The 17,179-nt window shown below is 46.4% G+C and overlaps 1 protein-coding gene across 1 annotated transcript in view; it reads left to right on the top strand.

Annotated features, from left to right (window-relative positions):
• The first annotated feature begins 617 nt into the window (after positions 1-617).
• Nrxn3 (neurexin 3) overlaps positions 618-17,179 on the top strand; it is a 1,537,891-nt gene continuing 1,521,329 nt past the window's right edge. Inside the window, exon 1 of the mRNA XM_055593211.1 lies at positions 618-842. The gene's annotated coding sequence lies outside the window, so the exon portion shown is untranslated. The remainder of the gene's footprint in view (positions 843-17,179) is intronic.

The raw sequence follows: 17,179 nt of genomic DNA, 5'->3' as shown, positions 1-17,179 counted from the left end.
TCCCCAGCCACCTCCCCTTGTGTCTCATCTTGAGCCAACTGTCAGAGAGATGTTTGTTGAAGGAATGGATTCCTGTCCTAGTTACAGCCCTGACCTCCACCAGACACTCAAACATTGCCCTGATTTTATAAGGAAAAGTGAGAAACTGAGGCTCACTTTAGGGTTAGCATTCTAGCTGCTTCTTTAGTCAGCAGTGAACAGTCCTAGGAGGGTACAGGAGTGTGAGGATTTCTTTTTCTTTCTTCTTTTTTATTTAAAAAAAAAAATTATTTGGATTCTTGCTCTAGTTTTGGAGAGGAACTCTTCTCTCAGGCTTGGATGAGGGGCGAATGATACTCCAGAGACCAGGTCTTACTCGATGAGGGGCTGCAGACTGCTCCTTCTCAGCTTTCTGCAAAACACCCAGGAAGGAGGCGAAGCCCAGAGCCAGACAGTCTAAGCTGTCTCTTTAAATGCTGGGGTCTGTGTGGGAGAGGGAGGGGCCAGTTCTGGAGTGCGTGAAATTCCTGGGCTCCTCCGGCAGTCTCAGGCTCAGAGCGCAGCCCTACACATCTCCTCTCGCATGCAACTCACCGAGAGAGGGAGAGGCAGCGTGTCCTCCCCTTACACGGCCGCCCGCAGCTCCAGGCACACGGGACCTGCTTTTAGCATCTCCAGCGTCCTCTCTTCTTCCCTGCCACTCCCTCCCAGAGACAGAAAAAGAGAGAAAGAGAAAGAAAGAAAAAGGAAAAGGAGTCAGAAAGATTCTGGGATTTGAATCTTTCCAAGGAGGAAACACCCAGCAAACTCAGTTGATTAAACACCAAACTGACAGATACCCAACTCTTCGGTTCGAGCCAGAGGTAAGATTCTGGGGAAAAGGCAGGCAGGCAGGAGGCGAAACGCGACTCCAGGGTTTGTCCATTCCGGGAAGAGGCTGCACCTGAGAGGGTAGAAGTTTTCTTCTGGGAGCGACCAACCTAGATTCTTCTTTCATTCTTTCCTCTTTAAACGCTGGATTTGAGGAATACGACAGACCACGGGAATGGCTTTTCAACTCCTCTTCTTTCACTTCGGTTTCTCCTGGAAGTTGGGTCGTTTTGCTCCAGACGTTAGGAAAGTCAGAAAATGTTTTAGATTTATTATACTCTTCCTCTTCTTTTACTTACTTATTTGTTTTTTTTTTTTTAAAAGACTTTCTCCTATTTGATTGGATTATTAATCCAAAATGATGCGTGTCTATCACTTCCGTTTAGGTTGGTACTTTTTTTCCCCCCTTGACATTTTGAAGCCACTTTCTCTCTTTTCCTGGAGAAGAGACTTTGAGAATTACAAGAAGACAAAACAGGATGGAGACAGGGATTTCCCTTAGGTGTTAAGAAACCGAGTTATACATGGAGTGTGTGTGTGTGTGTGTGTGTGTGTGTGTGTGTATACACTTATGTGTGGTTTTATTGAAGGGGGTGTGGAAAGGTCATTCTTAAGTAAAATTTCAGTTTGGACCACTGCTGTCTTGGGAAGGTGGCACCCTCAAGAGGTGAAAAGGTTTGTGTGCTGTGTGTGTGTGTGTGTGTGTGTGTGTGTGTGTGTGCTCTTCTCTTTGGATCAGTTACAAGGGAAATCTTCCTCCTTCGCCTTCCATTTGTTTATATTAATGATTTAGTAGCAAGCTTGTCTGAAAACTTCCACTCTGTGTAAGCACTGTGGGTTTTGCAAGCTCCGAGTGACCTTAAAGCCTGGTTCGACGTATTGTTTTTTCAAAGCTTCCTGTTGTATCCAGAGTTTGGGCTCTTTCCCTCTCTCTTTCCTAACCACAAAACTTAACTACTCTAGAAACATTGTACTGATGACAATGAAAAGAAAAATCTGTCCCCCAGCCCCCATTCCTCACTGAGCTAGTGATGTAATACCAACCTATGGGCTCTGCTGCCTTGCAGGTGACTTATCTTGTGAGTACTTGTTAAAAAAAAAATTAATTGCTCCCTCCCTGCATTAAATGCATCCTTCTTTTGATTTCGCCCAGAAGAACTGTGTGATGAGAAAATTGTATATGTATACATTTTGCAAATTATTATTGCGTTTAGGCAGGGTAGGTTTTCTCTTCCTTAGTCTTTATTTTGTATTACAGTAATTATTATTATTTTAATGCAAAGGTCAGAGATCGTGGAGAGCTAGTCTAGGATAGAGTGATCCTGTTGGACCGCATAGAGTAGGTAGAATAGAAACTGTCTTCTCCCCGCTTTTTCCAGCTGTTCCCGCTTTGGGGAGAGAGTGTTTCATTTGCCACCCCGATCCATCCCAACATTCTGAATTATTTTTTTCTGCCCTAAGTCTAGAGGATAGCCCCAAGAGAGGGGGGGCACTCCTTGTCACACCTGGAGGACGGTGTAGTTTCAGGGGTCAGATGACCGTCTGTCTTTGTGATGAAGGGTTTGAAGGAAATTTGAACTGCCAGCATGCTGGGTGACTTGGGTGCTGGGATAGTCTATCTGGGGGCACCTGGAGGTTAGTCAGGGGAGCCTGAGGAACCGTCCCTTCCCTAATGTGCTGCTCTGGGTAGAGCCTTCCTTCATCGTTCAAGGGCTTCAGCATCGCCTTTCAAGTTACAATGGTCCCGCCGGCTATGATGGGCAAGTTTACCTAAGGGCTGCTGGGTACGTGTCTAAAGGATGGTGGGAGAAGCCAGGCAAAGCTGGTATTTTTCTTTCTTAATCTTCAGGCTTAATCTGCCCAAGTCGTATCGGGGTAAACGATATTTCAGATGGGTGCTGGTCGTGCAGCTGTATCCCTATTGTTTGATTTTTTTTTTTTTTTTTTTGTTGTTGTTATTGGGGAAATGGAGTAAGGGTTCTTGGCCCATTTTTTGCAGCTCTGGGTTCACCCTTCAGGCCAATCTTCCTTTTGGGAGAAGGGGGAAAATGCTGGACACTGGAAGTTCGCTATTAGTGAGCAACAGGGCTGGGTTAAAAAACATTTTTTTTTTTTAAACAACTGGACTGTGCAAATGCCCTTTTTCTGGAGCTTTCTGGTCCTTTCTAATGAAATAATAATTTTTTCAAAATTGCTTCTTAAGAAGCGAGACCAAGAATCAAAGGAATTCTAGATTTTGAGAGACTACTACGTCTTTGCTTCTCTGGTAGCTCCCTATTATTAATAACTGGGGGACTGGTGGGGGGGACGGCCTCTGTTTTTGTTGCTTTCTTTTTAATGCTGCGTTCCTATGTTGATGGTTGCTGCTTATATAAGGAAGGGATGTATCGAGGTGGATTGATGCTTGGGGTTTTGAGATCGGCTACTGAGATTGGGTGGCGGTTGGTGTGTTTGTCGATGTGCATGGTAGGAAGGTCTTTTCTTTTGGATGGTGGGGGACAAGGGAATGGTCGGGGAATGGTAGATGAGATGCTCCAGTGAATGGGGACGTGAGGGGACATAGAGGTGAGGTTGGAAGTCACCGATTTGCAGAATTTCTGTCCTGTATCCCCCCCTTTCTCTCGCTCCTCAAAAAAAAAAAATCCATTATCTCTAAAAACACATTATTCTTCAATTGGCCTTTTAGAGAAAGAGAGAGAGAGAGAGAAAGAGAGAGAGGGAGGGAGGGGAGGGGTTAATTTGGTGAGGGGGCTTGGTTGTAATTAGCCCACTGCTGCAAAACTGAGATACACAAATCCATCAGCACCAGCTTTGGGTTCTCTGAGAAGCAGCGGAGAGATGGGGCCGGGTTGTCAGCCTTGGACGAACAGTGTAGGCGGTGGGGTTGGTGTTTGGGTATTGTGTGTGCGTTTGTGTCTCTGTGTGCGTGCGGTTTTGTCCACTCCTTCACCAATTTCCCCCTCCATCCTCCCACAATCCTGCCATGGTCTTATCTTCCATTTCTATGCACTGTCCCCTCTACCCTCTACCCAGCCCCCCCTTTCCTTCAGTCCTTTCCATCTCCATGAAAAAGAAAATTTTGATTCTGATGACTATGCGGCTCTTTTTTTTTTTTTTTTTTGTCTTTTGCAACACAACAGTGGTGCGATGGCCTTTCCTACATGCCACACGGATGCAGCCTTCTGATAGGAGGGCTAAGTCGGCACATCCACACACGCAACGGCACACGCTTTTGCACACACATTCTCTCACACTCGCAGGCGACCAAGGGCTTGATTGCATTTGGTCCTTTTTGTTGCCTTTGCTTCTTCCCCCACTGCCACCTCTAGCCATGGCCCCTCTGCCCATTTTCACGCAGGGGAACACAGGAATGCTATAGCCTCTTCTTCTTGCTACCGCTGCTGTTTTGCTCTATTGCTATTATTCTTTCCTAAATGCTGTTGTGTGTCACAGTTCATGGGATTAGTATGTTGTTGGGGGTGGATATCTCATGAGGAGGTGGGTAGATGATTTCTAATGATTTTTTTTTTTTTTTTTGGGCCAAATAAGCACTCGGTGATAATGATCCAATTTAACCATCCATGAAATCTATGTTTGCGGCACACTGAAGGGAGGTTGCAGGGGAAAGCAGGGTCTGGACTGGATTACCTCTGGGGAAGTTGATGCCTGGAGAATAGGCGTAGCCCCCACCCCCATGCACATGGCTACGCGCTCTCACACACACCAACACACACACACACACACCTCTGATCAGTGGACTGTGTCAAGCCAGAGGGCACTGCAGAATGTCCCCGAGGCTTGTTGTGGTTTGTTGGGAAGATCGAGCGATGTCTTTGTCCTACCTAGCTCTCCACTTTATAGACGATGCAAGGTCTTGGAAATTCTTGGTGGCCTTTGTGTTGCCTTTTATATGGGGGCTAGAATGGTGTTTGTGTTTTTCCAGACAGTGGTGTGCCTCTGATTGGATGACATGGGATTGTCGACCCTGTACGTGTGTGGTTCAGATAGGAGGCTGCCTGACTTTTTGTGCTGGGTGGCTGTGCGTGCTGGATTGTGTCTACTGGGGAGGTGGGGTACTACAGGGGAAGGAATGCCAAATCGGGGGCATTTAGCAGGGGAGAGGGGGAATAGAGTCTTTAAGGAAGCAGAAAAGTGGGTAGGGGGAAGAAGCTGCTTGCAACTCCAGCAGGAAGCCTTAAGTGTGATCCCCGGTCCACCAAACAAGACTGTGGGTGGGTGAGCTCAAGGGTGATGGGTGGGTGGCTGCAAACTGGAGCCGGAGGAGGGACAAGGTGGGTAAAATGAAGGGTTTTCCCTGGTACCTCCCCAGAGTGCTGGGCTGAGCTCAGAGGAGGGCCTCGTTTTTCCAGTAGACATCAGCCATGTCTTGGGTGGTGCGGCCTTATTGGAAGCTGCAGCCTGCAAGAGCCGAAACTGCCTTTGGCCATCAGCTAGAGCCCTGTGTTTTCTCTGGCTTCAGCTGCTTTCACTACCAGACGCCATTTTCTCCTTCTTCTTCTTCTTCTTCAGCTAGAGGTGTGTCACGATGTTATTAGCAATTATAAGTGAGATTAGAAAACATTAAAAAAGAAATCCTTAAAGCAAAATGTGGATTGTCCTGTCTCTCCCGTGTTGTTCTCTCTTCCTGGATCTGACCTTGAGGAGTTAGGGAGAAAGAGTTACGTCATTGCCTGGGAAAGGGGAGAGTTGGGGAGTCGGATGCCTCGGAGGTAGATTACTGTGGCAAACCCAGAAAAGGGCCTGCTCTGGGGATCTCAGGCTGTGCTCTCCTTGTACAGCCTCTCAGGTATAGATGGGAGAGTTGCAAAACAGGCAAGCAACCCTTCCCAAGCTTGCCACCTGGAAATAAGACTGTCCTAGTTGTGGCCAGGCCCCATCGCCCTCAGTATGCTCTTTCTGTGGATGAGCCAGTTGCGCTGCAGCACTGATCTGTGGGCTAGCTGTGGCTTCTCTGCGGACAAGGCAAGTGCAGCTGTGTATCTGGGCCAGCCACAGGTGGCTGTGCTGCCACACTTGGGGCAAAGGCTGTGGTCCCAGTAATCCGTCCCTTCCTGCAGGTCACGGCCCAAATGACACCTCCTCAGAGAGGCCTTTCTTGACCCGCTTTCTAAAATAGTCCCCTTTAATATTCTTGTGGTATTCCTGCCCAGTATACTGTCTTTAGTTTTAATGAGTTAATCATTACTGAGCATTTTGTTATATGTTGAGACCGTATTTCGTTTCTACCCATAGAATGCAAGCTTTGTGAGGTCAGGGACTTTATTTTTATCCATATTCCCAGTGCTGAGGACATTCCTCTGTACACAGTGGTTTAACAAACATCTGCTTATTGGAAGAAAGAACCGTATGGGTTTGGGGATGGAGTTGTCTTCGTCTAACATATTGCTTTCTGGGAAAGCTGAACTTTGCTCAGAACTGTCTTAGTTCTGCCTGCAAATCTAGATCTGATAGAGGAGTTATCAAGCGTGAACTTCCTGAGTTCAGTAGAAAGCTTTTTTTTTTTTCTCTCACTGGCTCAGAGTCACTCTGCCCCCCTCATGCTCCCTCATCATCCTCACCCTCACAGGAGTACAAACGTGGTACTTATTGTGAGCTATCTTCAGACCCAAGATTTTTTCTTTATATAGTATCTCATTTAACCCTCCACATAATTCAAAGCAGCATACTAGTATTATTTCCTTTTGTTGACAGAGAAGAAGGCACAGACATTACTAAAGTAATCTGATAAAATGACAGATCAAGGGCTTGAACTCAGATCTGTCTTATTTCAGAGCCTATTCTCATGAGCATCATAGCATACTGTTAGAAGGAAAAGAGAAATAAGTCATCTCCTCTTTCAGTGCCCTCAAGTACAGAAGAGGAAAGTGGGGCTTAGAGATGGAATGGCTTATTGACATAATATATAACACTGGTATGGACAATGCTAGCATCCAGGTTTCCTGGATGCTGTTGTTACGGCCCTTCTGTCTGTCTGTTGGTCTTCTTCATTCATTGGGGAGTGGGGTCTTGGTGAGAGGGTGTGGCAGGTGTGCCTTGGAGGAGAGCAAGCAAAATGTTTGTAGAACTAAAGAAATTCTGGATGGTGTTTCAGGGTTCTAAGACTAGAAGGTTCCTGGTGAGCTTTATTTCCAGGTTGCTAAAGCCAGAGCGTAAGTTAAGGCTGTCTTTTGAAGGTATTGGAAGAAGTGTCTCCAGTGTGTGTTGGGGGGTGTTCGGTGTGCACACTGTCCACGCCGCCCTGCCCATCAGTGCTGGGTCTAAGTGTTATGGGGGTTCCATGATGCAAATAGCCTATGTCTGCATCCCGGCAGCCTGGAACTGAGGTGCTGCTAGGCTCTCCCAGTATGTTAGCTCTTGATTCTTAAGGATGTATTAGGCCTACGCACTGAATGCTTCATTTCTGTGCTGAGAGGCTGGTTGGAGATACTGATGGTGTCAGATGTGTGTGAAGGTCTTTTACCAGGTTTCTCTGCTCTACCTTAAGGTTGGACTTGAATGACTGGAAACGGGATTCAGAGATGGATGACCTTGATTGGGGGTTAGGGGTGAATGACACTGAATAGGAATTAGAGGTGAATGGCCCTAAATGGGGATTAGAGATGAATGACGTTGAATGTGGGTTAGAGAGATGAATGACCTGAATAGGAGTCAGAGATTCTAGCCAGGAATGCATTTGTTTGTTTGGGCGAGGAAGATAGAGCAGGATGGAGCCTCAGAATCAGGAAAGGGTTATCCTTGGCCAGCACCTTGAAACTTGACATCTGGTCATTTCTGTGTGACTTTGAGATGCTGTAAACGAATGCCCTGGTTTGTTGACAGCTCCTGTTCAGGACTATGTCCTAGTCTAATTATTGAGTTTCAACAGTGTCCTGGTTTGGATGATAAAATGTATGGTCATTCTTCTTTGAGATGGCATCACCCAGTTTCTCTTAATGGGACAGAGGAAGGAAGGGGGTATGCTAGAGTCAGAGATCCAATTTTATCTCAAGAAGGGAGCCAAGAAGAGAGCCCTTCTCTAGTGATACTTCCAGTTGCCCTAAATTTATAAAGAATTAAGACTTGAGTCTTCTAACCAGTCCCACCATTACTGAATCTCCACCTACTATCCCAAGTAGTCTTACTGGAACTAATGATAACACTTGCTTCTTGACTGTGTACCATATGTGCTAAGCACATCTTATCTTCTTGGCTCACTAAGTCTTCTGACCACCCTGTAGGAGAGGAACAGTTCTATTCTCTACCTAGCCAAAAAAGTAGCAGAGGCCAAAAAATATTAGGTAACACACCCGAGGCTATGAGGTAGGGAGTGGCATGTCTGGCTTTGAAGCCTTTGTTTGGTCTTAACCACTACGGCACACCCCATCTGTGGGCTTGATTCTGGGAGATGTCTTACACTCTGGGATATGCTTAAGAAGTTGGTGTTGGTCTGAGGAACTAGGATTAAAAGAAAGTGGGTGGGGCTGCTATCCAGAAGTAGAGCTGCTTCTAGATTTTTTTTTTTTTAAATGGCACTTTGGAAGTCTGTCTCCCATGTCTCAGGGACCCTCTTTACTTCAACACCCATCTGAGGAGGGAGTTAGGTGGATTGAAGTGGCAGATGGTGGACTGAAGATAGAGAACCTGAAACCCACCTTTGCTTTGCATTGTGATCCAGAGCCTTACAGGTGGGGAGAAATGGAGGCATGGTGCTCTCCATGGTGCTGTATTTAGGCCTGACCCTCACTGTGAGAGTCTGCCAAAGAGACAGTTGTCTAGCACCTGCCTCTTCTGCTGTTTCATTAGATGGGTAGCATCCTTATTTGATAAGGAAGATGCTGGTTGGAGAGACCAGCTAGCATATTTAAGACTGTCAGCAAGAAATAGCAGTTCCAAGTTTGGGTCTCAACCCAGAGATCTTGCTCTGTACTCTCCATGGGACTGTGGAAAAGAGGGGGCATCTTTATTGATAACTGGAAGAGGAAATATTCCTGAGAGAAATCTTTATGTCAGCTCGCAATGTCTAGGCCGAGCCTTTAGGGCCATCATTTTGGTCAGCCACTACTGGTCTCCTTTCCCTTACCCCAGCTGGGTGGGGCAAGAGAGCTGCTGCTGACCTTAGGTTTGAATGAGCATTGATTGAGTTTGCAGAAAAGGAGGTGTCACAGAAGGAGTGCCCAGGAGTTCCCCCTCTTCCCAAAGAACAATAATCTATCCACTGACAACAAGCTAATCCTCCACTCCTCTGCCTTGTAGGGCAAAGGCAAAAACGGACTGCAGGCTGTTCCCCAGAGACAGGAAGAGAGGAGCCAAGAGGGAAGAGACTGGGATTTCCCAGGATGGTGGACCCCAGGGAGAAAAAGAGAACTTTTTCTCGGTTGAGAAGGAGGGACTAGAAGTGCTTCACTGACAGAGGGGGCCCTCTGCAGCCCCCAAGCTGAGCTGCATTAGCTTCATTGCAGTCGCATTGAAGACTGTGTTTATTTTTCCAATAATGTGTTAATTAAACATCGATTTCCGGGTAGAGGAAAGGGAATTGGATTGCCGGAGCTAAATGGAGTGAGGCGGATTGGGAAGTGGCGAGAAGGGCCTCATGCTGGAGTCAGCATTCTTCAGGATCACCCCAAGAGGGTGAAGGGGTGCTGGGGCAGCCTTCTGGCTCCCAGTGTATAAATGCTATCACTCTAAGAGCCTTTGAGAGGCATGCATCTTTTCTACTTTGGTTATCAGGCTCTCTGTGGGACATTGACCCAAGGAAGAGGTACCATTATTTTCTACTTTTCTCAGCACTTTTAACTTATGGAGGCGGGGCCTGCCAGGTTTTGCTCTTGATATTCGGTAAGAGTTAGCACAGTGTTCATTTACGCAAATGTAGGGTAGATACTTTCTGTAACTCCACTCTGGAGATGAGAAAACCCAGCCTCAGAGATATAACAAATTCAGGGTCAAAGTTTCAACCAAAGAAGGCGTTCTAGGGGCTACAGAAATGGCTTGGTAAAGCACTTGCCGTGGCGACATAAGCATTTGAGTTTGATCCCCAGTGTTTACTTGAGGATGCTGGTTTCATAGTATCTTTTGTAATCCGAGTGCTGGAGACAGAGCCAGGCAGACCTATGGAGCTCTTCGGCCATCCAGTCAAGTCAGTTGGTGAGTCTAGATTCGGTGAGAGACCCTGTCTCAAGGAACAAGGTGCAGAATCATTGAGGAGGACACTCAGCATCAACCTCTGGTTTCCAAGTGCACGTGTATACACATACCCACACAACGGCACCTCATATACCCACCTGAACACACTTATACAGCATGCACACACGCAGAAGTGAAGGCTGGTAGAAGAGTTAAAACAATCTGTGGTTGTCAGAGTAGCCGCCAAACTGTCTAAACCCCTTTAAGGGGGGGGGAAGGCATTCAATAGCAACAAATAAAAGCATTTGATATTTTTTCATTGACTTGGACGGTCTGAGCTCTCACTGTGTGCCAGCAACTGCATTAAGTGCTTTGCACACAGGGTAGGAGAATTTGGTGAGTACGTATCAGGTCACACTATCTCCACCATATAAATGAGGAAGGTTCCCCTTGCCTGAAGTTGCAGAGCTGGTAAATGATAGAGCTGGGATAAAATTTTGATGAAGATAACTTTGGATTTCATTACTTTTTACTATATGGTAAGAACATGGATTGTGGCCCAGCAAGTTGACTATAACTTATAAAAAAACAAAGACTTGGAGATTGTAAGATGGGCCCACTGGCCAGATTATGGACCCAGGAATATCAGTGTTACAGCATGGATCCACATCTGAGCCCACCTCTCAGGCCAGATCTCTGATTGGATGAAGACGTGCTTGTGTGTGTGTGTGTGTGTGAGGGGGTGTATATGTGTTATTGTTGATCTAAGTTGTAAATGTACATTAGCACTGTAATTCTCAAGTTTGGCCTCTGCTAGGGCTACTGTCTTAAGATTCCAAGCTCAATTCCAGAGCTAAATTCCACAGCAATTTAGTTAGAAGTTTTAGGGGCAAGACCTGTGCACCACATTCAAAGCACCCCCGGCTTCCACACCAGGGGCTCTGGAGAGACTCTTGTACACGTAGTTAGTGGCTGGAGCGGCCTCTTCCCTCTGCCGTGAGGGAAGAGTGAGCAGGGACTTGCTGGACATCCACAGTGCCCAAGGGGGCAGCACTTACGCCCACCATCTGCTTTGTTACTAGGAGAATAGCTTTCAGACGTTGGTGTTCATCAAATCTCCAGGCATCTTTGACACAATGTCCTCCAACTCTACCTGCTCATCTGAGGTGCGTGCTGAAAGCTGCCTGTAAACTAGGCACTGTCTGGGGAAAGGAAAGGTTGTAATTTTCAGGCCAGCCTGAAATCCTTTGATTCAGGATACAGGAAGAGTCCTCTTTCTGCCCCCAGAGTGCAAGAAAAGGGAGGATGCTAACTGCCACGGTCATCTGTTGAGCTGTGAGGTTTGGCCCCCTTGCTGCCATGAGGAGGTTCATTTGCCTTGACTGGGTCCCTGTGTCTACTGAAGTGCCTTGTTTCACAACAGCACGGGGGAGGTGGGGAACTGATCCCATCTTGGGGACTCAGTAAACTCCCTCTCTGGCTTAAAAAAAAAAAAAAGAGTAACTCTTGAAGCAAGTTGAGTGTTGAAAAGCCTGTCAGCAGCAGCCATCCTGGGGTTTCCCCCAGGGATCAGTAAAACAGCTTCTCTGGGACTCATTTTAAGCTTTTCTTCCAAAAGCTGTCAAAAAGTAGAGAGTAGTTGGAACCTTTCAGAGCTGGAAGGGACCGTGGCGATTATCCATGCCCGTGTTAGCATTCTATTCATTTTTTTCCCCATTCATTTGTTCATCCAACAGAAATTTATTAAACATCTACTACATCCAGGCACTGTACCAGGTTCTGGGAATGCAGCCATAATTGTGAGAGGCATTTGGTTTATCCCTCCTAGAATTTCAGCTTGGGTGGAATGGCGACTAGACAACACAAAAATATAATTACGCATTGTGATGAGTGTTCTGAAGGAACCGGGGGCTCTGAGAATGATGGAGATCTAATTCAGGATGCTGGCACCAAGAGAGACAACAGATAGAACATATCAGGCACCACTTTGGGCAGGCAAGTACTGCATAAGGACTTCCCATGCACCGCCTCACCTCACCCTCTTAGTGAATCTCGGATGGGGGGGGGACACATTATTATGGTTGTCTTGTTATAGAAGGGGAAACTGTGGCCTAGAGGGTCACCCAGAACAGAGTTAAAAAAATGAAGCTTGCTTCTCCTATCCCTCTGCAGGGGAAGGAGGATCTGAGAATTTGCATTATGTCGAGAACCGAAGGAAGGATGAAGGTTAAAAAAAAAAAAAGAAATAGAACAGAGACACTAAAGCAGGAGATGATGCTTCAGAGACAGGAGTAATAAGTTTAAGTATGTGATGCCGAAGACTATGGAGTGGAGAAAAGATATTCACACCACAAAACAAGGAGGAGTTGCTTGTTATCTTGACTAGCTATGTGTAAACATTCTACAGGGTGGATAGACTTCCAACACCAGGTTGGACATGATAATAAACACTTACAGTTTTGCCAATGAAAATGACAAATGTGCTGGTCAGGGTGAGACACACCTGTGAGGGGGAGGGAGGCAGGAGAATCACCGTTCTGAGGTCTGCATGGACGAAGATGTGCTAGAGGCCAGTTGGGACTACACAAAGAGACCCTACAGATATTTAAAAAAAAAGAAAATCTATGCCTCCTCCCAAAATCAAACATTAAAAAACAGGAGAGAAGAATGTACTGATTCTCCTATCTACTCAGAGCTCTTGGATGCCGGCCTTTGTGGGAAACATATTACTAAATTCTCTTGCCAAAATCCCCCTCCCTGAGGACCAGAAAAAAAATAGATATTCTAGCTCTTTATTTTAAGGGATAGAACTGGGTCTTGGGAGGTGCTGCATCAGTCAGAGAGGGAGCAACTGGGAGTTCAGGGCTGCTTGGAGTTTGGCTCCTGGTCTCTTAGTTTTGGGCCAAAATATGATGTCATTCTGAGACGCTCGCCCTCTGAGCCTGCCTGTTGAGCTGCCTGCAGCATGCTCTTTGAGTGGTTAATCACAGAAGGTTTGGAGGCAGGGGATCTGGATCTGTACATCTGGATCTACAGACCTATTTCTTTAGGGACACTGAGGGATGCTAAAACAAAGGCTTCATAAAACAAGGCTCCCTCTGCCCTCAGAGGAGTGTCTACTCTTCCTTCTAGTAACAACCATCAGGTCCCACCTTCTGAGTTGGTTGGCCCAGGAGCCCATAGCCTGTGTCATGAGCTCAGGTGACAGCTTTTGGTCTGGTGTCTGCTTCCAGCTCACCTTTCATCCCTGCCTGTTGCTAATACCTGAGTTGCTTTTCGTTTGCAATTCTCCTCTCATGAAGGTGCCACCGGGGCTTTCCCTTCATGTGCCCTCCTGACAGGGTTGACGCTCTTTAGTTGTGTGGTCCTCTAGCCAGCCTCCAGTTGACCTACACTAAAGAGATGGGAGTGGAGGGGAGATAAAGTACAGATCTTTAGATTCTGACCTTGGGTCAGAACCAAGAGAGATGGACAGGAAGATGTTGAAGGAGAAAGGAGCATTGGTAAAATATGGAATTCTGCAAGTTTTCCAGGACATGCGATTTGTTTCTTCCATGCTGTTTCCGTAACTTAGAGCAGATCAAGATGCCCCATGGAATGAAGGCTCTTTCACATCCTGACTGTACCTTCTTCTAGAGGCTAATTCTGGCCAGGAGCAAAGTTGGGATTGGCCAGGCTAGCTTTCTGCTAGCCTGGTGGGTAAAGAGATGGGACCATCTTTGTACTGGGTTCTGATACGGATAAGAGGAATGTTTGAAAGCAACAGTTTGGCCCTCCAGATTCCTGAGATCTAGATAGGGAAGAGAAGGCAGACCACCTTCTCTGAGAAGAGGCAGGAGAGTGGGAAGCATGAAGGCCGCTGGGGTGGCTTTTGGAATGTACATGCTAGTCACTTATTTCTTTTGCATGTGTAGGGTTATTATCTTCCTAACATTTAATGCTTATAAAAATGACTTGATTTTCTTACTACAAAATAATACGTATGTGTTACAGAACATTTAGAAAACCCCCAAAACAAAAGGAAAGAGGCAACTGGCAGGTTTCCTCTCCAGACAGACAACTGCTGAGGGAATTCTGGTATCTGCTTTTCTGGCCTAATTTCTAAGCATCTGCAATCCTGGACATGTTATTTTGTTTTTAAAGACGTTCATTCACTCATTTAACAAGTACTAATTGAGCACCCACTCTCTGCCAGGCACTGAAATCACAGTTTGGAAGTTGTCACACTAGCCTGGTTTTTCACCCAGAGATGCATCACGAACATGGTCCCACAACAGCCGCTCATGTCTCTGAGCTTCCAGATTTAGATTTGGGGTGTAATGAGGCGGTTGGCAAATGCTGCCATCTCAGGTCTTATCTTAAGAAGGAGGGGAAGCCTGCTGAGCGCCTCTGTCCTTGGCACCTCCTTGAGAGAAAAAAAAAATGTGTTCTTTTTGCTCAGGAAAATGAGCGAGAGGCAGAAGAAAGCTCAGAGGGTGAAGAGAATGTTTTCCTATTCTTTAGAGTTATAATCTGGCTTTTTCTGAATGAACTGTTTGGAGAGGTGAAATCCTGTTCTCTTACATGGCATTTGGCTCCTGAGAGAGTAGGGGGCCCTAGAGTTTCTGTACTGTGCTTGTTTCAGTGTAGAGGTGAGGGCCAGGACCATTTAGATGGTCTGCTCCAGGGGGCACAGGCTGGTGGCTGAGCTGGAGCCTGGGTTGCTGGGTGAAAGAAAGGTGCACAGGCAGATGGAGGCTGGGTATGACCCAAGTAGTCTGAACTACCCAAGAGGGCTGGAGGGCCTTGCTTGAGTTTGGGGATACAGATTTGATTGTGCCATCACTCTGTGCATGTCTGAAGTTCCACCCCCAACTGGGAGGAGTGTGCGTGCACGAAAGAACATGCCATTGCAACTCATGGAGCAAGGTGGCACAGTGAGGACTTCCACAAGCTTAGTGTCACAATATCTGACAGGTGCTTCCTTTGCACAGGGCAGAGTGTGGAATGCTAGGTGTAAAGAAGATACTTCCCTCCCTCTTCAGAGGAAGCCCACGTGGCCACACGCCATCACTTTAAAGGACCTTGATAGATAAGGAACACTGAGGTTTTCATGAAAGGGGTGATGACTTCTTGCCATGGGTGGAGACGAGGAAGGGTTCACCAATGAGGTGGAATTGAAGATGGCCAGGGATGACAGAAAGAAAAAAACAAAACCAAAACAAAGCAAAAACCATGGAATTCCCCCAAGTACCAAGAGGATCTTTAACCCCCACTGAGGGTGATGGGGAGAGTTTGAGGTGGCGTAGCAAAGGTTCTCTCAGGGAATGGTAGATGTTTCACTGATGGTCCCTGGATCTGGCCAGTGTCCCAGGCTGGCTTTGCTCATTGTAGTCAAGGAACTCATCATAGAACCTCTTACCTTCACAGAAAATGCTTTTTCCTCTTGCTACTGAATCAAAAGTCTTGGACTTTATTTCATTCAGACCAGCCTAGGACACATGTCTCTATTTAAACCAATCACAGGACAGTCTGGTGCTGGGGTGGAGGCAACATATCCCTATCATGTGGGCTGCTACTTGGTGGTGGGTGGTTGCTTGCTGGAGGGTGGGCAAAGGCAGTTAGGGTGTGTGTATGGTGTGTCTCTGTCAGAACAGTTGCATGGCTTGACACCTTCCTGCAGGAATAGAACTGTTGCGGCGGAATCCTCCCTGAATTTGGCAGTGAGGACATTGCTTGTCTGACACAGGCTCTGGTCCCTCAGTAGAAGCCACCAAACTGGGCCAGTGAGCTAAGTCCAGAATAGGGTCCACGTGGGTGTGTCTGACTCATCCTGGCATACATGGGCAGGAGGAAGGAGAGGCTGAGCAGGAGGGTAGCTACAAAGGGCTGAGTGAGCCAGGCTTTCTCAGTCTAGAGTGCTCCCCTGTGGTTCTTGTCATTGTTCAGATAAAAGGGGTCATGGATCACCTAGGCCTGAAGGCTAGTGCTTTCCACGAAAGACCTCTGAAAAGCCTTGGGTCCTCCAGGCAGTGCCTGGAGGCCTAGGAAACTGACTTCATGCTTTGCAGATCCTAGTTTTTTATTCCTTTGCAGCTTATGCCTGGTCAGCTCCTCCAGGTTAGGCTTTGATTGATAGGTACCTTGCCAAAATTACCATGTTGCTAGGTATCTGGTGGCTTTAGGATGGCTGTGCTGGTTTCTGTTCAGGGTTAGGTGGGCCTCTCTGTGCTGTAGACTGTGGATAATTAATTTTCTTAGGCTTCAGAAGTCACGAAGATGCATTTTTTTCTTAGTTCCTTGCAGCTCTGTCTATCTATCTATCTATCTATCTATCTATCTATCTATCTATCTATCTTCTATCTTTAATATAAGATCTATCTATATGTCTGTCAGTCTGTCTATCTGTTTACCTATCTATTTTAAGGTAAGAATTCTACCCTGCTCTGACAAAAGAGGGTTTGTTTGACTTGATGACTTCCTTCCCATATTGTAGATGTATTGAAGTAGTGAGAAATTAAGTGGGGAGTTAGGATGGAGATGGCTAGAGGGCAGCAGCATGATGGTCACTGCTTTGGTTGGCCAGGCTACTATGAGCTGGTTCTTGGGTGAGTCCTAGAATTTGGGATGCTGTTAAAAGACACATGTTAGGTTTCTTGATCACCAGCCCTATGACCCCAGACACTTGACTTCCAAAGTTTGTGAAATAGTCATGAATGATACCCTGTGTACTAGGAATGTTGTTTTTTTTTTTCTTCTTGGGGGGGGGATATGTGCATGTTTCTTATTTTTGAGTAGCTCTGGAGAGGCAGTGAAAATGAAGCTCTGAGCTATTGATGGCTTCCCTCTGCCTCAGCTTCCTGTGTATGCTATCCAGAATGGTGAGAAGGCCTGGGAAGGAAGCAGTAGCACCTTCACTCTACAGTAGAGAAACACAGAAGTTCTAAGAGGTTAAGAAACTCTCCCAAACTAACTTCCTAGGCCAGAGGGGAAGAGGACACTCTCAGTCCTGATACAATTTGATGAGCAGGAGTAGACAGGAAAGGGAGCTCCCCTTTTCTGAGGAAAAGAGGAAGGGAGGGTGGGACCAGTGGGATGGGGATACAATAAGGATGTAAAGTGAATAAAAACAAAACAAAACAAACCCAACTGAAAATCTTAGGGAACATGAATGGAAAAGGAGAAAGAAAGAAAGAAAGAAAGAAAGAAAGAAAGAAAGAAAGAAAGA

Source organism: Psammomys obesus, unplaced genomic scaffold, assembly GCF_907164565.1.
Source record: "Psammomys obesus unplaced genomic scaffold, mPsaObe1.curated_primary_1811, whole genome shotgun sequence".
Classification (NCBI taxonomy): Eukaryota; Metazoa; Chordata; class Mammalia; order Rodentia; family Muridae; genus Psammomys; species Psammomys obesus.
The sequence above is the reverse complement of the archived record's forward strand: the minus strand, read 5'-3'. Positions and strand labels throughout refer to the sequence as shown.